Raw genomic sequence first — 21,870 nt, 5'->3', positions numbered from 1 at the left:
ATCCAAAATAAAAATGTCAAACTGCCCCTCCATGGAAACATCATATTTAATATACTGCAATATTCTTTTCCAGTGTACTACACTATATTTTTGTTTTATCAGAGAGGCTTTAATGTCTGTCTTTGATCTCTAAACTCTGACTCTGATGTCATTGGTGGTGACTGAATTCTACCCCCTGACAGACTGGGAAGGCTCATATTGGCGATGGATCCATGAAGGAATGAAGGTCTTTTTTCAAAGTAACTTGTTATTTTGTTCTTGGTTGTCATGGTGACTCGTGGTATCGGGGCTCCATTGATGATGTCATTTTGTCGTGGTTGTGCACGTGTGACACTCAAGGTGAACACACTCACAGTTGATTGGACCAACTCAGATCAGCTGTTCTGAACATGATACGCAGAGTTTCCATCTCAGTGTCAACTCAGGAGTGACTGAGGAGAAGAGTTTCAGAACAGCCACAGTTGGGGGACTTCCATCCAGCAGCCATTTTCTATCCCTGTAAGGGAGTGAAGGGATCTGGAGCTGCTGGGTTCAGGTGGATCCAGAACACAAGATGGAGGTCAGTCAGGACCCCAGAAGGAGACCAGCATCTGGAAGGTGAAGATGCTTTAATCTGACACCATCGTGTCAACAGTTCTGAAATCAGAACAAAAATAAACAGTAGTATTTCCACCTGCTACTCCTGCATGTATTCAAGTGAACAGGAACACAGATTCATGCTCAACTTCTCCTGTGTGTTCATCCACAGTCACCAAACAACAACCAAACCAGACAAAAGGGGGTTTGCTAGCATGGCGATCAGCTGTAGTTCACCCATCTTATCCAGGTCACATGGCTCAGGGATAGCATGGCCATCTGGTAACAAAAGGGGGTATGCTAGCTTGGTGTGCTGAGGTAGAACGGCTCTGTTTAAATTGAGTCCATTTACCATTTCTTTCCCGTCTTCTTCTAGCGGTGCTGTCATCCCTTCCTGTGACTGCAGGAGGGAAGGGGTCCCCCTTCAGAATCAGTTTGATGTCATTGTTACTTCCTCTTCAACACTCCTTTAGCAGACCAACTCACTAACTAGCTCAGTGAGGTAGTGTGGCCGAGTGGTCTAAGGTGCTGGATTAAGGCTCCAGTCTCTGAGGAGGTGTGGGTTCAAATCCCACCACTGCCATCATGTCCCAGGTCACTGGAGAGGTGTGGCAGGCCTCTCTGTGCTGGAGGTGTTGGCTGCTTTTATCACTCTGGGAAGAAAATGTCCTGAACTTGAGGTGTTCTCCTCATCTTGAACTCTCCAAAACAACAATGTGCAGTAACGCTGAGCTGCCTTCAAGCCAACAACATGGGCACAGTGTACCCAGAGCCACAGGCTCCTCCCAGTATGTGCAGCACTGCCAGTGACCTCTGCTCCAGTGTAACAGTGACTCTCCAAACTGAAGCTGATCCAGGACCAGCTTAGGAGGAGCCATGGAGCAGACAGGCTCTCTGATTTAATGCTGCTGTCTGTTGAGAGGAACATCCCAGTTGACTCCAACAAGGCTGCTGATGTCTTCAAACCCATCACCAGGAGAAGAACCCTCCTCTGAGTCCACAGACCTGAGCACTGCTGCTCTGACTACCAGGTTACCTCCTGGTTATCAGGGTGAAGTCATGGTGAGGTGGTCAGTTGTTCCTGGTGTTTTATTACAGAGGCCTGGGAGTTAAACACTGAAGTAAATCATTTTAATTCTTTACTTGAAGTTTCCTGCTGTTTTGCTGGAAATGTTTGACAACTTCCTCCATGCTGGTGCCCCATCACACACAACAGGTGCACTTGTCCTCTTTTCACCTCTGACCCTCAAACATTCCACCAGTGAACGTCCAGAAATTGAAGCATCAACAGTTCAGCAACAATGAATTCTTCAAATCACCTCTGAAATAAGAGATGAATCTTTACCTTCTGAGGCTTCAGAGCCAAATTGTGAACCTTCAACACTCACATTCCTGTTCTTGTCTCAATCCTGCTCTCCTAAATCAAGACCTGTTCAATAGATGGTAGAGCAGAGAGGAGCAGAGGAAGAGAGCTGAGGTTCTGCAGAATCACAAACCATTGTGAGTTAACAACAGTCAACAGTTAACAACAGTCTCCTTTCTGACTGAAGCAAAAGTTTACTTTACTAAATTGACTTTGAACTAATTACTAATTAACTATATTAAATTATATAATATATGTAATTATGTAATATAATTATTATTAATGTATGTAATATAATTATTATTATTATATATTATTATTATAATTACATATAATATATGTAATTATGTAATATAATTATATTAAATTAACTAATTAACTTTACTAATTGATTTTGCCTCAGAGAATCAGAGCCAATCAAAAGCTTGTTGGACTTTGGTGGAGGACTGAACAAGTCATGACATCATCAGTTTTACCTTCACAGGTGCTCCATTTACTTTACTTTCAATTTTACAGAGGTAGAAGCTGAAATCAAAGCTGTCTGTCCAAAGAAGTGAGAGCTTCCCAGGTTGTGATGTTCTTGTCTACAGACTCTGTCTTGTATGGAGCTTCAGTCTTTAATGAAAAGACTCCTCCATTAATAACATCACTGTGCCTCTGCAGTGAATCAGTCACTCCATCCATTTTCTGTACCACTGATTTGTTAAAGGTTATGGGGGGGGGGGGGTGACATTTGGTGAGAGCAGGGTTCACCCTGAACAGGTCACCAGTTTAAGTGTCTTAATGGTCTTGGCCCATCTTATTTATCTGAACTGCTTTTATCATATCAACCTTCGCGGACCCTGAGGTCCTCTGGCACCGGCCTTTTAGTCGTTCCAAGACTCAGAACTAAAACCCACGGGGAGGCTGCATCCAGCCATTATGGCCCAAAGTTCTGGAACAGCCTGCCAGAGAACATCAGGACCGCAGAGACTGTTGATGTTTTCAAAAGGAGGCTCAAGACTTCCCTTTTTAGCTTAGCTTTTAACTGACTTAGTCTCTCTTATCCTTTCATTTTATCACGATATCTTATTGTTACTTTAGTCTTTTAATTATTTTTTTATTCTACTTTTTTATTAGCTCTTAAAACTTTTTGATTTTATATATATTTTATGTCATTCTGATACTTTAATATGATTGTAATTTCTGTTCTTTCCTATTCTACCTTCTTTGAGTCTTTTAGTTTTTAGCTCCAGTGTTTCCTGGTGGGAGCCCTCCACACTGGGAGGTGTGTCTGGTCCGCCCACAGGGGCGTCGTCCTTGGGATCGTCCAGGCCTGGAGAGCTGGGGGGCTCTGCATTATATGTGGAGTGTACCCGGTCTGTTCGGGTCGGGGGGTCTGGGTGGCGGCGCTCCCTGTGGTTGTGGGCTGTGGCACCTCCTGGTGAGGATGGCCCCCATAGGTGGTCTTTCCTCACTAGGATTTTCAGTGCCCTGCCATGTTCCTACGTACAGTCAGTGTGTGGTTGTGTGTATGCGTGTGTGTGTGTATGTGTGTGTGTGGGGGGGGGTTGGTGTGTGCATGTATGAGGTCATGTGGGTTGGGAAGGCCGGGTTCTTAACATGTATTTATTGTATTGTTTTATATTTTATTTAACGTTGCCTGTTTTCTCTCAGTTCTGTGAAGCACTTTGTGTTGCAGTCTCTGGATGAAAAGTGCTGTACAAATATAAATAAAGTAAACTAAAGCAGACGGACGACTCGAGAATGAGAGAGGAAAGAGTAAACAAAGCAGACTCTTTTGAGGTCTTCTCCTTGGTCCCTTCATTTTTTGAGAAGACACTGGACTCAACTGCTGTCCATGATTCTGGATTGTGTTGATATCGTTGTGAACGAGGATTTGGCCAGGTTTTGTAGGCGGGATCACTGGTGTGCGAACACACCTGACGCTGTGGAGAAAAGATGGCGAGCCACCCACAGGAGAGAGACAGTCGGAGTGGAAAATGGCGCTGCAAACCTCACCCACCCAGGTGACACTGACCCTGACGGTGGGATTGTGGTAGGACAGAACTGACAGGTTTCACAGAGACACCTTGAATTTCTTTTGGACTGATAACGGACTGAACGAAAAGACTGCTGATGAACGGGAGAGACTCTGATTATTGATTTGTGAGATTGAGTTGTAAATTGAAATACTTTGGCCCTGAGTTTTATTTTTATAACTTTGTTTTGTTCACGTTTCCTGATTGTGTGCCAAATCGGTGTTACATGAGTGGGTTGTTGAAAGGGAGTTCAAGCTTGGATAGAGCCGGTGAAACAACCCAACAGGAAGAGGGAACGTAGAACTAAAACTCATAAAAAGGCTGAACCAAGATCAAATGAGAACCTAGACTGAGGAAACTCAAATAGACACCGTGAAGTAAACAAACAATCATAGAAATCCAGCCACCAAATTAAACCTCAACTCAAATAAGTCGGGTTAACTTCAAATAAGACTCAAAAGAGGTCAATAACCTGATTCTCCTGAGGTTTGGTTTCTGTCTGTTGGTTGGAGGGAGACTCCTTTATTGAATGTGTGTGGATGTAAAGGGTTTGGTACCAATTGTTTTTGTTTTTCTGACGTTTTCTGTCTATAAAGAAGTCGGCAGTTTTATTCACTGACTAGTCTGTGGTCTGTTATTCTTACATTAGAATCAACCACTCACATGAGCCTAAAATCTCTGGTCCTCCACCTGAAGTGAGCCACATGGGAACTTTGACCCTCATCAACCATGCAGGGAGGAGTTCTCAGAGTCTGATTGTGCTGATGAATCATCAGAACTCTCCATCACGCCGTGACGAGGACATCTCAGTGTCAAATCTGTCATTTCCTGCTGCCAGTAGGTGGCGCTGTGGTCACTACTGACCTGTAGATGTGTTCAGACTGGGATGTTGATCAAACCTGGAAGTTTCAAACAGATCTGACAGGTGGAGAGGATTCAGAAGAGTTGAAGCTTCATTTTAGTTGGAGCCTGAAAATGAGGTGAGACTGAGGGCTCACAGGAGTTGCAGGTAGGTGCTGCCCCCTAGTGACCCAGTGGAGAACAACATGTAATGACATGAATGTTCTCCATTTTTCCAGTTCTTGACTTCATTCATCCTCCAACTTCTTCAAGCTGGAAGAGAGTGAGATCATTTAAAGTAGAGAGTCAATAATCAGCATCTCATCACTCATTTGTTCTCTGGTGGTGACCTCACGACTCAGCAGTGTGACATCACACATTTCGCTGATGTCATCCTCAAGTGTGTCACTCAGTTCATGCAGCCTTCACTGTTTTATTTTATTATTTCCTTTCACTTTGATCTTCACAAAGACAAAGTGCGTCTGATGGAGGCACCACTGAGAGAGTGGAATGTTTCCATGTCGCCATGACAACGTGAGGCCCCTCACCTCCTCTGTTCCTTCTGCCGGTCGGCGTCAGAAGAGCAAGATGGCTGCTTCTCCATCAGGGTGGATGAGCAGCTCCTCCCATCTCAGGCAGACGCTCCCTGGCTGCATGTCAGCAGCTCCTCAAAGCTCCTTCTGGTTTCTTTGCTCTCCTGATGCTGCGCTGGTGGATTTGTCCACCTCTCATTCTCCAGGGTTCTCAGCCTCATGTTCTCTCCCTCCTGTTCCAGCTCCTCCAAGTTTCCAGTGGAAGTTTGGCTTTTGTTTGCTACTTTGTCTTTTCTCCTCTGTTGGTGCTTTGAGTTCCTTTGTTGTTCTTTGTCTTTTCATCATTCAAGCCTCCTTTTGTTGAACGCTCCTCTCCCCCGTCTGTATTTGGGTCCTGTTCTCCTCCACTTTGGCCAAGAAGGCGGCCCAACAAGAGTCACCAGTGATGTCACAGCTCCTGGATGCCCCGCCCCTTCATCTGGTGCAGGTTGTGTGATGTCACTGAATCCCACTCAGACCAGACCAGTCAGAGATCAGTGTGTTTGTGTCAGTGATGTCATCGCTGCTGACATCACAGCCCTCCATCCAGACACGCCAGACTGAGGTGGAGGAGGTGATGTTGGGGTTTTCAAGGTCTTCGTCATGAGTGGGAGGGGCTGAGCTGGTGAATGATCAGCTGACCAGGTCTGGGCTCAGTTCAGATGTTGAGCCACTGCTGACTGCCATTTGCCTGAGGAAGACCCAACGTTCCCCTCAAGAAATGGAGGGCAGTTTTTAGTGCAGCGTTCATTCTGGTTGGAGTTTTCCTTTCCTTTGCCCTGCACCTCTCTGGTGGGGAGGTGCTCCCTGTTGACGAGGACTCAGTGGAGAAGACTGGACCAGGACCTTCACTGGTTCAAGGAGCACCGAGGCAAAGGGAGGCCCAGACCAGCAGCCAGGGTGACCAGTTTGAAAAGCTGCTCCTCTTCCATGCTGACTTGTTGGTGTCTCCTCTTTTATTCCTGAGTGATTTTAATCTCAGCTCTCTGAACCTGAATGGAGCAGAACCAGGAAATCATTGCAGGAAATCATGGAGGAGAAATGAATGAATGAGACTTCCAGTCAAACTGAGACAAACGTCCAGGTTTGGTCATCAAAGATATCTGACATTCATCAGTAGACTGACAAAGATGCTCATTATTATTGCAGCAGATTAAACTAGAGAATAAAGAGGGTCTCACTTTGGAAAAAAATATTGCAGTATATTTTTGTTTTATCAGAGAGGCTTTAATGTCTGTCTTTGATGTCTAAACTCTGACTCTGATGTCATTGGTGGTGACTGAATTCTACCCCCTGACACACTGAAGGCTCATATTGGTGATGCAGGTAGGTGCTGCCCCCTAGTGACCCAATGGAGAACGACATGTAATGACATGAAGATTCTACATTTTTCCACTTGTGAGATAAAAATACCTCACAGCAAGAAGGTTCAGGGTTCCAGTCCCGGCTGGAGCACAGGATCTTTCTGTGTGAGTCTGCATGTTCTCTCTGTTCCTGTGTGGGTTCTCTCTGGTTCTCCAGCTTCCTCCACAGTCCAAAGACATCAAGAGGGGACGAGGCTGATTGATACTCTAACTTGACCGTAGGTGTGACTGTGAGTGTGAATGGTTGTCTGTCTCTATGTGTTGGTCCTGTGATGGACTGGTGACCTGTCCAGGGTGAACCCCGCCTCTCACCTGTAGACTCTGGGATAGGCTCCACCCCCATGACCCTTAACAGGAATAAGAGGAAGACAATGGATGGATGGATGTTGGAAACGACTGCAATACAGTGTATAAATATTCTAGTTCCATACATGGGAACCTGGTTCTCCTGCTCTTTAACATCCTCCAATAGGAATGGACCGTCTATGACAAAGTATCAATAAATCTATCAAGGAGGAAGAAGAATTCTGATCAAAGAACTGAAGTCAATCTGGAGATCAGTTGATCTCTGGAAGGAGGAGGAGGAGGCATCCCGTGCTTTTATCTCTCTGTTCATGGTTCCTGCTGAGTGTGTGTGTGTGTGTGTGTGTGTGTGTGTGTGTGTGTGTGTGCTTGTGTGTGTGTGTGTGTGTGTGTGTGTGTGTGTGTGTGTCCCAGCTGCAGCAGTCAGTTCAGGTTCCTTCAGTGTGACTGAGGGAGGTTTCTGTCCGATGGTTTCTCCCAGTGTGAACACAGCCTGACTGCTGATGCTGTGCCGACTCTGACAGTGGTTCAGTTTTTCTCAGTGGCTTTGTTGCTGCTCTCAGATCAGAATGAAAGTTCTCTCAACTCTGAGTTCAGCCTCCACAACATGGAGTCACTTGTTTCTCCTTCCTTTGATCAAATAGCGAACGCTTTTGGACGAGGAGGGAGGAAACCACTGCGTTTCACTGCTTTACATTTAGAATCTCACGCCAAGCCGGAGAAGCAGGTCCTGAATCAGTCACGTGGTCACTGCCGGCTGAAGAGGCTTCGGACGTCACCACATACGTCATCAAAACGCGCTTCACAGAACGAGACGAAGACGCGGGAGGTTTTCAAACAACAAGGAAAGAAGGAGAAGTCCGTGAACCCCCGGCCTCGGTCTTTGTCTCCTGAAGGCTGAGTGGCGCCGGTAGAACCTCAACATGTGCGCCGCGCAGCTGCTGCGGGTGTCGGTCCAGGAGCGGATCCTGCCGCCGCTGAAGACTTCCTGCTGCAGCTGGGAGAAGGAGACTCAGCGGCTGGAGTACCGGTGCTGAGAGCGCTGCTCACCGAGCGGCTGGCGGCGGCCGCGGAGCAGATCGTGGCTCTGCTGGAGGAAACCGTGGCGGAGTACGAGCGGGAGAACCGCCGGCAGAGGTTGCTGCTCGATGCCGTGCTGAAGCCCCGAGTCAGGCTGGACAGAGCAGGTGAGTCCCCCAGGGACCTGCTGCATTGTTCCCAACATAAAGGGAGGTTTTAGTAGCTCAGGAAACAAAGTCTAGGAATTCTAGCTGGAGCTTCATCAGACCAAGTGGTCCAGACCAGCTGGAAAAACCCCTGAGACAAAGTCAAAGAGCAGGCAGCACAATGTTGGTGGGACTCAGTCAGCACACACACACACACACGTGTCAGCAGTCTCTCTGTCTCCAGCAAGTCACATGATATCCAAATGAGTCCCGTCAGAATGAACCAATGTTACAGCAGCTTTAGGGGACAAAATCCAAAGGCAAACCTCCTGCAGACACCAGTGAAGCTCTGTTGTTTCATTTCAATGCAGTTTCAGTCCAGATCAGTGAGTCCAGAGCTGCTAGCTTGACAGCTAAACATGAGCATCACAACACTCAGCAGGACCATAGCTTTTCTTTAATCTCTTCTTTTTAATCCTCCCTTTTCTTTCTCACCTGTCTTCATTCTTTTTGACAGTTTTTCCACACTATCATCACGTTCAAGTCAAGTCAATTTTATTTGTTTGAACCAAATCACAACAAAGTTCTCTCATGACTCTTTACTAGTAGAGCAGGTCCAGCACCAAACTCCTTCAATGAACCTCCACCCAACAATTCTCCACCAGCAGCACATCCTGCAACAGTGGTGATGAAAACCTTCCTTTTAACAGGCAGGAACGTCGAGCAGATCCAGGATCAGTGGGGACGGCCTTCTGCTTTGACTGGTTGGGGGAAAGAGAGCAGGAGAACAGGGCAGAGACAAAGACAGAGAATGGAGGAAGACAGATATGCAGAAGGAAAGAGAGGGACAGAGATAAAGAGAGAGAGAAAGGAAGAGACTGATGGACAGACGGGGACGTGAGCAGGTGGAGCTACGGGTGGCAGCTTGAGCCTCTTCTGGTCTGCAGCCTCCTCAGCAGCACCAGGATCTGGGATGAGGGGAGAAGAGGAGTTAGTAATGTGTGTGATTTATGTATGACACATATAGGAGGACAGAGAGGAGGAGAGAGAAGCCCAGTGCCCAGTTCTGTGTTGAGGGAATGCGTTGCTCTGCAGCTCACCTCCAAGCTGCTAGGGGGTGTGGCTGTGTCTTTCTATGGTTTCGGGGGCTCTTGTCAGATTCCAAAACAAAACTATTTCCAACAGAAAGTCCAGTGCTTCTCTTTGAACGACTTTGTTTTCATGAATCAAACTTAAAACCTTGAACATGAAAAACACGACTTGTGGCCATTTTCTTCCGGAGACGCACATTTTGTCGTGGAGGTTCTTCCACCTCTAAATGCATTCGGCGACTCCTCTGAACGGACCAATCACAGTCCTTGATGTTCACGTCACGACGTGTCGACACAATGAATAGTCAGGACATTTTGGAGGTGCACGTCTGCTGCGGCGTAGGGTCCATGTAGGTCTGCGTCGACAGTGTAGGTACGGCGTTGATGCCATGCAGAAGCATAAACCAGGTTGAAGCCTACAGCAAAATATCGAAGGGCCGGTTTAAGCTGTCCTAACTATAAGTTTGATCAAAAAGGAAGGTCTTGGGGGGGGGGGGGCATCCCGGACTCAAACCGTTCCACAGGAGGGGAGCCTGATAGCTGAAGGCTCTGGCTCCCATTCTACTTTTAGAACTCTAGGAACCACCAGTAACCCTCCATCCTGGGAGCGAAGGGTTCTAGCTGGATAATAGGGGACTAGGACTGCTTCACTCAGCCTTGCCGTGTCGTGTGTGTGTGTCAGGCTGGCCCAGGATGCTGTGCATGTTGCTTCTTTTTTGACATTAAGATGTAGGCTGACACGGATATTATAAAGGCCTACTTAAAAAAAGAAAGATTTTTCTTGGCGACCTTGGGTTGGACTGGCCGTTCAAGAATTGTCCATTTGTCCCATTATAGACACTAACATTCCAACGAGTGAATGTGATTATGAATGGACAAAGGCATTCAGCAGAGGGGACCTATGACCTTTGACCTGGGTGACACAACGTTGATCCAAGCATCTGAAGCCAGCGTTTCTGTTCCCAGTTTGCTGACTGGTCGTCAGTAGCAGGACGTCTCTTTTCATTGAGTTGATTTCTGTTTCTGTCTGTTGCTCCGCTGTTTCAGAGTCAAATGAAGAGATTTCTGATGTTGCTGTTTGTGTCCTGCAGATGTGGAGCAGCTGCTGGTGATTAAAGAAGAGGTTCCCCCTGAGCTGCAGGACCCAGAGCCCCCCCACATTAAAGAGGAGTGGGAGGAGCTCTGGACCAGTGAGGAGGGAGCGCAGCTTCAAGGGCAGGAGGAGGCTGATATCACCACGTTCCCCTTCACTCTGGTCCCTGTGAAGAGTGAAGGGGACGAAGAGAAACCTCAGTTCCCACAGCTTCATCAGAGTCTAACTGAGGAGAACTTGAAAGAAGAGTCTCTGAGCAGGAGCCCAATTCATCCTCTGAAAACAGAAGCTGATGGAGAAGAGTGTGGAGGACCAGAACCAGAACCAGCCAGCAAGGTAGATCCAGATCCACTTGTACAACCCCAGACTGAAGACCAGATGTCAGACTCTTCTGAAGCTGAGACTGAAGTCAGTGAGGATGATTGGGTCAGACCTGATAACACGGCCACCTCTGAGCACAAGGAACCCTTTGGCTCAAGGAGGAATTTGCTTCAGAAACTGAGCCCAGGACAGGAAGTGAGTCATTGCAGCTCAAAAGAGCAAAAACTAAAAACTGGAAGAGAATCAGAAATCATCAGGAACGTGACCTTTGGTCCTTCTGAATCTGAGACAGAAGTCAGTGAGGATGAGCGTCCATTTAGGTGCTCAACATGCAGTAAAGGTTTTCGTTACAGAAGTAGTTTGGATACTCACATGAGAACACACTCTGGTGTGAAACCATTCCCATGCTCAGTGTGTGGCAAAAGATTCTCAGAAAAGCGACATCTTAAAACGCACATGAGAACACATACTGGAGAAAAACCATTCCCCTGCTCAGTTTGCGGCAAAAGATTTTCTGTAAAGGGATGTCTGAATAGACACATGAGAACACATAATGGAGTGAAACCATTCCCATGCCCAGTTTGTGGTAAAAGATTCTCAACGGGGAATCTGAAATCACACATGAGAACACACACTTTGGAGAAACCATTCCCCTGCTCAGTTTGTGGCAGAACGTTTTCAGAAAAGGGATGTCTGAAAAGACACATGAGAACACACACTGGAGAGAAACCTTTTCCATGCTTACTTTGTATCAAAAAATTTTCAGAAAAGGGATGTCTGAAAAGACACATGAGAACGCACACTGGGGAGAAACCATTCCCCTGCTCTGTTTGTGGCATAAAATTTTCAGATAAGGGATGTGTGAAAAGACACATGAGAACACATACTGGGGAGAAACCATTCCCTTGCTCAGTTTGTGGCACAAGATTCTCAGTGAAGGCACATCTAGAATCACACATGAGAGCACACACTGGGGAGAAACCATTCCCCTGCTCAGTGTGTAGTAAAAGATTCTCAGAAAAGGGACATGTGAAAAGACACATGAGAATGCACACTGGGGAGAAACCATTCCCCTGCTCAGTTTGTTGCAAAAGATTTTCAGAAAGGGGATGTCTGAAAAGACACACGAAAGTGCACACTGGGGAGAAACCATTCCCTTGCTCAGTATGTCATAAAAGATTCCCAGAAAAGGGACATCTGAAAAGACATATGAAAATGCACACTGGGGAGAAACCATTCCCCTGCACTGTGTGTGGCAAAAGATTCTCAGAAAAGGGATGTCTGAAAAGACACACGAGAATGCACACTGAGGAGAACCCTTCCCCTGCTCAGTTTGTGGTAAAAAATTCTCAGAATAGGGACATCTGAAAAGTCACATGAGAACCCACACTGGGGAGAAACCATTTCTCACGACTTGGCTCTGAAGCAATGGCAAAACAGTGGGAGATGTGGGTAGGAAGCCAAATAATGTTTTTTTTAACCAAGAAAACAACAACAAAACAAAATAGAACAAAAAGAGCCATGGGATTTGACAGGCAATGGAGTCAATGTTATGGTTGCATGAGTGTAAGGGAGCTGTAAGGAAGAGATGTTGGCTGCTGAAAATGAAAGTGACAATGGATGAGGAGGAAGAGCGGCTCCTGGCCGGCAAGGCGGGTTCTTTATGAAGAGAGCAACTAACCAACTAGGAGGAATGAACAGCTCCCCACTCTCCAGCTCCCTGCTGCAACACAAGAAACATCATGAAAGACATCAGCCAAGGGACCATCACACCCCCCTACAAGAACAGGGTCCTGAAGGGAATCCCGCTACCAAAATACCATGAATGTAATTTTTCTTGAATCCCAAAATGATAATTCACTAAACCTCTAAAAACCATATACGTCCCCCATTGGTCTGCTCAGATAAGGTCAAACTATCAGGAGGGGAACCAGTGGCCTGCTCCGGTGGTCCAGCATCTCTTGTTGCAATTTAAGAGGCTAGGAAAAGACAAGAGGAGAACCAGAGAGAGGAAAACCGGTCACAATCAAATACCACACTGAGGAACTCTAGACAACACGTCCACCACCACTTTGTTGGTCCCCTTCACATAGCGAATATCCAGTATGACTGCAGGAACAGAGACCACCTGACTGGTCTCTGGTTGGGACACTGCAACGAATGAAGGAAGGTGAGTGGATTATGGTCAGTGGAGACAACGTGTCTACATGGAGAACAATGATGAGAACACACAGCTGAGAGACATCAGTCTTGCTGAGTTAGTTAACAAAGCTCCTCAGGTCAGGAAAACTTGAGACGACGCAACAGAGAAACTTCCTTTGTCCATCCTGTGTTGTGTGACTGAAGCTGAGGAGAAACTGAAACTAATCATGGTGGTGGAGGCCAGACTTGAGGGTTGTGGGTGTAAAGAGTTTTTGAAAGCAGAAGGGAAAACACAGCAGGAAAGAGACAGGATGAAGCTGAAATCATGGAGCCACCATTGGACAGGAGGGTGTGAGGGATGATCTGATTTCTCTGAGGTCACCATCAAAGATCCACTTGGCACCAAGTACTGATCTTTATATTGATGTATTGATCCCTGATCAAACACTGAATTGTCTTTGAGATGTGTGAAAATAAATGAGTGGGCGGAGTCTCTGATATCAGTGATGTCATCCAGCTGATGGAGAAATATGTGACATCAGCTGGAGCCTCCGGTGAAGTACCTTTAGTAGTAGTACACATGCAGTATACGCTCAGTACCGGCTCCTACACAGACACAGCGAGCGCTGCTTTAACAAATACATGGTTCCTATGGGAGGGATTGGTTGGATTTCCGGTGTATCAGGACCAGGACTGAAGTTGGTCCCTGACCGTCCTGGAGGGGCGGCTGTAACACAGGATGAGTTTTCACAGTGAAGGTCTTCTTCTTCTACAGCTGAATTAAAGTGTAAACAGCCGTCTACACACCTTTAACTGTCCTTATAAACTTGTCTTTTAATAAACTTTCTGTTCTCTTTTAAAGTTGTCAGTGCTTTTGTTGACATGCAGAGGCTCTACTTGATCACCACCCTGGTGTTTGACTATTTGGAGTGGATGATGTTGTTATGATTTGTCTGTTTATCTGCTGCCCCCACGACCTGCGGTGGGAGCTAATTAGCAGTATGCACCAAAACCTAGTTCGACATGGATGCTCTCAAACCAAATCCCTGCCATCGTTCGAAATAATAAAAACACAAGAACACATCTGAGGTTCCTTTTTAGCTGGAATGTTCCTTTCAGAGCTTTAAGACTGAGGAGAAGGATTTTAAACTCTGTTCTGGATTGGTGATGTGGTCTCTCCTCCTAGTTCCTGTCCATGCACTTCTTCCTCCACTTCAAGACTGCAGCTGCTTTCTGGAGCAGCTGCAGTCTTGAAGTGGAGGTTCACTTTTCTGGACCTTTGGCCTTCCCAGCTCACCAGGGTGCTCCCAGCAACTGGAGACAGTTCTGGACCCATTGGGTCTGGTCCTGCTGACGCTATCTGCAATGCTCGTGCTAGCGCGAGTGGATAGGCCTGCCATTTAAATACCATCTTACTCACTCCACAGCAAATTCCAGGCGACTGAAATAAAACTCCAGAATATCAATTTAAAGTGTTTGTTGATAGAATCATTCTGGGGAGGAAACTTTTAGTACATCGCGGTTCTTTTTGAGGGACAAACCTCAGATTTCAGGTGTAATTTTACCTCTCCTCTAGTCGGTAGAAGTGGGCTCACGTTACAGCTTCAGAGGACTGTTATGCTACTGACTGAATGTATTCCTCAGCCATTGATGAGTCGGCCGATATTTATCTATAATATATATTTATATATCCAGTGACTTCTACCAGTGCTGTCTCTGTGCTGGGCTCTAAAACCAGACTGAAACCCTCAAATCAACTCTTGTTATGGAGGAAGTCACTCAGCTGATTAGCAGCTGCTTTCTCCAGGATTTTAGAGAGGAGGGGAGGTCAGCTATCAGTCCATAGTTGGCTAGAACCTCAGGGTATCCACAGCTTCCCTGACCAGGACTTGAACCCTAGGCTGTGGCAGTGAGAGCACCAATTCTAGCCACTAGACCATCAGGGACCACACTGACCAGAGTTTGTCCTTGCAGGAGTCAGTGACTTTATAGAGTCAAACAAAGGGTTGAACCTGAATGAGACAGTCACCCTTCAACATGGGGCCATGGCAGAGTGAACCAAGAACACTACAATGGGGGTGAGAGTGGAGCCATGATGGACTCACAGTTCATCACCTCCACCATCATGTGGACCACCTGATCACCTCTCCCTCAACCTCTAAATAACTCATTCCCTGACCGGGAATCGAACCCGGGCCGCGGCGGTGAGAGCGCCGAATCCTAACCACTAGACCATCAGGGACCACACTGAGCTCTCCAACAACAGAGACTATAGACAATGACTCAAGAACACAGGACTCTGTGGTCTCAGCTTGAGATGCAGAGGGTCCACCAAGACCACCAGACACCTCAGCCCCCTAAAGACAGTCCACCCCCAGGATCCTGTCCCCCTCTGCTCCAACTCAGCCCTCCATTCATAACGTGACTTTGTCTCAGTCTCTTCACAATGCCAGTCACTGAAACACTGACAATGTGATGGGGGCTTCCTGTCTTTACTGCATTTTTTTCAAGGCTCACAACTGCTACTTCCTACAGTCGTCTCTACTGTGTACTTGTACTACCAGTTGTTATGAGCAACTGTGGATTTCTAAATATTCCAGTCCTCAGTTTGCAACTGTATAGTGATGATGGGTCAGTTTAGAGCTGTCAATCAATGTTAATAATTGATCTTAACATCTGAAGATTATTTTAGGAACACAAATACTTTTACTTCATTCTGAGGATGAGCAGACGTTCAATATAATTCTCATTTCCTGGTCAAAGACTCCTGCTAGTCAGAGAGGATCTGGGCTGGATTGGAAAGCTTCAGAGAGGAAAACCTTCACTCTGGACTGGACTGAGAACGGAGCAGCCTCAGCTTCCTGGAGCCTTACTTGCCTCTGTGGTCTAAGGCTGTGTGGGCTGACATCACAGTGAAACTACTGAGATCACAGAGCCTTTGAGATCACAGGCTGACTTCCTTTTTATCCCTAAAATGAAGGAGAAAAATGTTGTGTCTGTGTTTGTGTTGCTGCATCAGTTAAACAGTGACTCTGACAGAGGGGATGTAGCTCAGTGGTAGAGGGCATGCTTCGCATGTATGAGGCCCCGGGTTCAATCCCCGGCATCTCCAGCTGGTCCTTTGGAGCCTTCATCTTACCAGCTAAATTGATCCATAAATGTGACAACAGTTGATAACAAACTACCAGAAGAGAAACCAGTCTGTTGCATATCAAAGTATTTGTAGCAGGGTCAGTGTGACTGTGAGCCTTCATAGCCAGCATGAAGGAGCTGGTTTTATCTTTGCTGGGGAAATCCCACACACAGCTGCTCTCAGTTCCAAATGTGTGTGTCCTCACTCCTCCGTCCTCCTGCTGCCCTCAGAATACAGACACAATTCAACCTGGCAAGTTTGGAGCATAGAAGTGCTCCTGAAGAGATGTGTGTCAGCCCACAGCTGGCTGTTCTTACCTGGAACCTCAAGATGAAACTGCTTCCACAGATTGGAAATGAATCTGATGTTGACTTTTGGACAAATCACCTGTTCATCAGTTCATCATCACTTCCATCCATTTCTACTGCTCATCTTGTTATAGAAAGGAGTCTATCTGCTGTGTGACTGAGGCAGTTACTGTGAGCTGCTGCATGTCTCAGTGTGTGTGTGTGGGGGGGGGGCTGTGTGTGACTGGTCGGCTGCCAAGGATTATTGATGAGATCAATCATGATCAGCTCAGAGATCACGGCACAGAAGAAGGAGACTTTTTGATTTTTGGGGGTTCAGTTTCTAAGTCAGACACATCATCACAATTTGAAGTTTTCCTCCAGTAAAAAACAAAACAACACAAAACCAAACAAAAACATGATTTGACTTTTGATGTCTACATTTTTTGGAAATTGTGAGTCCAACAAGCAGGAGGCCGTTTGAGCTTGGAAACTGTGAAGCATCACCAGTAACTGCTGGTTAATTTACAGTTGTTTCCTCCAAAAAGTTTAAAATGAATGAATAAACCTTTAATACTACAGTTAGAAAGTAGTATTTTGCTATCATCTAATTTGATAGGTGGCGCTGTCACCAAAAAACAAAAGTCCAACAAATGCATTTTATCATCCAATTCAGTAGGTGGTGCTGTGGGGTCCTGGAACTGCAGCTCTCAGGTGCTGCAGAATCTCCTCTTGCAAAGCCTCACAGTTCAGAGTCATTCCAGAATCTAGGAGCAGAAACCAAAGTCTCCTACGACGAGGATGGGATTGGAACCCACGCCTGCAGAGCTCAATGGATCAGCAGTCCATCACCTTAACCACTCGGCCACCTCGTCTCCTGACCGCCATGATGTGCTGCTTTCTCTTAGCCTTTGAAACAGCTGAACTCTTTGGAGCCCATTTGTCAGAAATGGACCCAGCAGGAGCCACTGAACACAACTCTGACATCATCAGGCTTCTTCCCAGCAGCTTGGTGCTCCAGAAGGAAGAATCCAGACCATCGCTACATCATCAGAGTGAACACCAGCTGATGTTGACCAGTTTAACAAGCCTTTGACTGCTAAATGACATCCAAGCTCAGATTCTCTTGTCCTGGTAGAACAAGTCAATGTTGAAGAAGATGAGAGGACCAGACTTTTTCATCCAATGCTGGAACAGCGTTAGACTGAAGGTCTGAAGGTCCCTGGTCTGGTCCAGGTTTCAACAGGGGACCAGCATCAGCCAGCATTTAAATGTGGACAGCAGTGGAGGTGAAGCCCACATCAAGGAAACCAGCCTCCTATCACTGTCCTGTGCTGAGTTTCTTTAAAAAATGTGAGACAACCTCAAGAGTTTCTGTTTCCTGTGTTGGACTTTGGCTCAGAGAATCAGAGCCAATCAGAAGCTTGTTGGTCTTGGATGCTGGTCATCAGGGGCAATGAGGGGCTCAGTGTCTTGCTCAAGGACACTTCAACATGGTCACCAGCTGAAGTGAGAACTGAACCAGCAACTCTGCTAGACGGCCACTCTTCCTCCAGGCCGTGCCCCCCGAACCTGAATCATCATGATGTCATTATTTGTTGCTTTAATTCACCAAATGTGTGACGTGGTGAGTTTGTCAGGAGTTTAAAGACCAAAGTTGTGAACACACAGAGAAGTAAACCTGTCAAAGCTGCTTCACTTGATGAGTGAAACTGAGGAACTGATAGAAGAGCAACAAAGAAAATGGAGTCAGAAGGTCGTCTTCTTCACTGCTCAGTCACAACACTGACACACACACACACACACACACACACACACACACACACACACACACAAATAGTTTGTCTTTGAGAGAGGACAAAAAATGTTTGACTGTGCTGACATGAACTTTCATTGTCTAATTTCAGTCTCCTACAAAAGTGTGTGAATGTGGTCGTTGTGGCCGAGTGGTGAAGGCGATGGACTAGAAATCCATTGGGGTCTCCCTGCTCAGGTTGGAGTCCTGCCAACAACGTTGAACTGTTGACAATTTAAATTTGACCCATTTTTCCTCCACACTGTCCTTTATCACAGCATTTAACATCAGGACTGCTCCCAGATCAGCTCCATGACCTCATCCCTGCACCAGAGTCCCGCCCAAGTTCATCAAAAACGGCCAAGCATAAATATATAATATGTATATCATGTGAACACACCTTTACAGGTGCGTTAACGTGCTTAATAATAGAGAATGAGTGAAGGGTGCGTTCAGAGTGGAGTGCAGTACCACAGTCAGGCCAGCAGGTGGGGCTTTCGTTGGTGCTGTCTACCTAATTGCGGTGTCTGTGCTCTGCCAGCAGAGGTCGTGCTTCCCCACCAATCTTCTCGGGTGTCTGAGTGGTGCCGCCATGTTCAGGTCGTAGCAGGAGGACGTAGGTTGGTACTTGGCAGTTCGGACGTAGCGAAAGTCACGTTATGAATGGAGGGCTGAGTTGGAGCAGAGGGGGCAGGATCCTGGGGGTGGACTGTCTTTAGGGGGCTGAGGTGTCTGGTGGTCTTGGTGGACCTTCTGCATCTCAAGCTGAGACCACAGAGTCCTGTGTTCTTGAGTCATTGTCTATAGTCTCTGTTGTTGGAGAGCTCAGTGTGGTCCCTGATGGTCTAGTGGCTAGGATTCGGCGCTTTCACCGCCGCGGCCCGGGTTCGATTCCTGGTCAGGGAATGAATTATTTAGAGGTTGAGGGAGAGGTGATCAGGTGGTCCACATGATGGTGGAGGTGATGAACTGTGAGTCCATCATGGCTCCACTCTCACCCCCATTGTAGTGTTCTTGGTTCACTCTGCCATGGCCCCATGTTGAAGGGTGACTGTCTCATTCAGGTCCAACCCTTTGTTAGACTCTATTAAGTCACTGACTCCCAAACTCTGTAATCCTCCTTAGTAGCTTTGGTTATTGATGATCTGCAATGGTTTGTGGGGGTGGAGCCTATCCCTCAGGTGAGGGGCGGGGTTTATCCTGGACAGGTCACCAGTCCATGGCAGGGCCATCACATAGAGACAGATTGATTATAAAAATGTTCATCCCCAGTTTGAAGTTAGAGACAGGATTTAAGTGTGGAAGGTTTTTGTATCTTCAATTTAATTCTGAGTGTTGTAAACTGTTTCTAACAAACTCTGCTGTTCAACAGTCAAAATGTTTTCTAACCAAGCTGAATGCTCTCATATACTTTTTAAAGTTGAGTTTCTCTCACATCCTCCTGAGATCAAAGACAGAATTCTAGGTACAAATAAATACACTATCAAAGCCCCGATGACATCATCATCAATTCTGACTTTGATCTGGAGGCTCTTGCTTTCTTGCTTCAAATAAAAAACGTTGTTCCAGGGAAAAGTCTGCACATAAACACACACACACACACACACACACACACACACACACACACACACACGCACACGCACACACACACACACACACAGCCTGTCTTCAGTATAAAATGGTCTGTCACGTTCTCTCACGTTGGAAGATTTCTCTGACTCCATTGTGAATACAGAGATTCTTCATCTGCCACCTGAGTCTTGATCCACTGATTCCTCTGATCCACCTCTTTCTGCTCCAACAAGGCTGACATGGATCAGGTGGGTCCATGTCATCCAATCAGGAGGTTTCTCCTCTCAGTTAATTTTCTTCATCCCAGTTTAGATTGATTCTTCTCAGCCTGATGAAGGAGCATCTGATCAGGTGTTTGGCTGCTTGTTGGTTGTAATTCCATAGATTTTAATCTCAGATGTTATAGAATTAATAAGAACACCTTAAAGACCTTTGTCCAACACTTGAAACTCTCCTGTCTGTCCAGGCCCAACTGGCCTTTGGTAGTGAGGTGGTGGATGCATGTGAATGAAATGAGGCTGGTGTTGCTGTGAGGAGCCACTAGAGGGAGACACCTGTCGTTCCTCACAGCTGACAATGAGGCTTCACAGCTGCATTTGAAGCTGTCCTTTATTGTTCCCAACTGTCTTGAGCTCAGGGGCCAAACTCACCAACAACACTTCCTCCTGGTCATGTGGTCTGTTTGTCAGGAGATTCCCAATCCAAAGTTGTTGACACACAAGAGAAGAAAACACGTCAAAGTTTGTTCATTTTTATGAATCAAACTGAAAATGAACAGAAGAGTGACAGTGAAAATGGATTCAAAAATAATAAATAATCATGAATAATGAATAAATACTCAGAATTTACTGGCATTTGACTGCATTTTGTGGTTAATCAGTAGATGAAAGAGGAACATATATATTCTATACATGTGATGTACGTACGTGGCTGTGGACAAAAGCGTCTGCTCAATGAAATTGTAGGATTGTAGACTTCTATAAATGTAGAATATAATTGTAGAAATGCTCTCTCTCACCACCCCCAACGTCTGTGCCAGGGTCTCTGGCCAGTGGTCAATGGCTCCTATCACCTGCCCAGGATGGATCCAGCTTGCTTGTCTTTGTAATTCTGCACTTATTAGAGACCTGGAAACAAAGGAATGCTGAAAAAGAGAAAATAGGACCTCACACAAATGGGCTTGTGACAGAAATTAAGATCATTTTGTGAATATCCATCCTCTTCAAATGTGTGTGTGAATGTGGTCGTTGTGGCTGAGTGGTGAAGGCGATGGACTAGAAATCCATTGGGGTGTCCCTGCTCAGGTTGGAGTCCTGCCAGCAACGTTAAACTGTTGATGTTCTATGTCAGGGTGAACGTCCTACCTGTGCCTGATTCAGTGTGGTGGCTCACACCTGAATTTATCCAAACTAGCTAACTTCTTAACGCCAATCTACACAGTTTGAATCATCAAAACCTCAAACTGCAGTAAGAATTTTCAATTCTCTCATCCACAACAATCCTCATCAATAAAATCTGGAAGAAGGAACCGCAGAAAGTCTGCAGGAGAACGTAGACGAGTGCTGCCACCGACCCGTCATGGGGAGGACCGGTAACGTGGTGACCCCACTTCCCAAAAGAAGCCGACCGTCCAGCGCACCCTCATCACCCAATAAGGACCTCGGGGACATCCTGGACTCAGTTGACAGGAAACTAACAAGTTTCGATGCTGGACTCTCTCGTGGAAATCCTCCACAAAGAGCCTCCATGAGTCTCTGGAACTCAGCCAGCAAAAGGTGGCTTCACTGGCCGCTAAAAATCAAGCCCTTCAAGCCTCCAGCCTCCCATCACTGTTTCCTCCCTCTCAAATATGTATCCTGAAATATGGATTTGAGTCTTTAGATGCTGTAACGTCCAAAGATCATATTCTTATTGACCCTCCCCCTTCTTTGTTCCACCATGGAAAGAGGAGAACTCTATTCTAGTTTAGTGGATGAACATAGAGGGACTACACCTGGATCTCTGTGTTTAACAAACAATTGAGTTAAACATCAGGAGTCATGAGTTTGCTCAAAACTAATGACTTGGAGTGAGTTCAATGAGTTTATAGCCAACAATTCTCCATCAGCAGCACATCCTGCAACAGTGGTGATAAAAACCTTCCTTTTAACAGGCAGGAACGTCGAGCAGATCCAGGATCAGTGGGGACGAGGTTACAAACAAAGGTACCTCAAAACCTCAAAATAATGCTA

General features: G+C 46.2%; 4 non-coding genes across 4 annotated transcripts; 3 read left to right on the top strand and 1 right to left on the bottom strand.

The window, feature by feature from the left end:
* Nucleotides 1–1,077: 1,077 nt before the first annotated feature.
* Nucleotides 1,078–1,159, top strand: trnal-aag (transfer RNA leucine (anticodon AAG)). Its single transcript has one exon. It is a non-coding gene; the product is annotated as a tRNA-Leu (tRNA).
* A 13,863-nt stretch (nt 1,160–15,022) lies between these two features.
* On the bottom strand, nt 15,023–15,094 carry trnae-cuc (transfer RNA glutamic acid (anticodon CUC)). Its single transcript has one exon. It is a non-coding gene; the product is annotated as a tRNA-Glu (tRNA).
* A 798-nt stretch (nt 15,095–15,892) lies between these two features.
* trnaa-cgc (transfer RNA alanine (anticodon CGC)) lies at nt 15,893–15,964 on the top strand. The gene has a single exon. It is a non-coding gene; the product is annotated as a tRNA-Ala (tRNA).
* Nucleotides 15,965–18,901: 2,937 nt separating this feature from the next.
* On the top strand, nt 18,902–18,973 carry trnae-uuc (transfer RNA glutamic acid (anticodon UUC)). The gene has a single exon. It is a non-coding gene; the product is annotated as a tRNA-Glu (tRNA).
* The last annotated feature ends 2,897 nt before the right edge of the window (nt 18,974–21,870 follow it).

Source organism: Aulostomus chinensis, chromosome 1, assembly GCF_037954235.1.
Source record: "Aulostomus chinensis isolate RoL2024-O1b breed Wild chromosome 1, RoL_Achi_v1.0, whole genome shotgun sequence".
Lineage (NCBI taxonomy): Eukaryota > Metazoa > Chordata > Actinopteri > Syngnathiformes > Aulostomidae > Aulostomus > Aulostomus chinensis.
The sequence above is the reverse complement of the archived record's forward strand: the minus strand, read 5'-3'. Positions and strand labels throughout refer to the sequence as shown.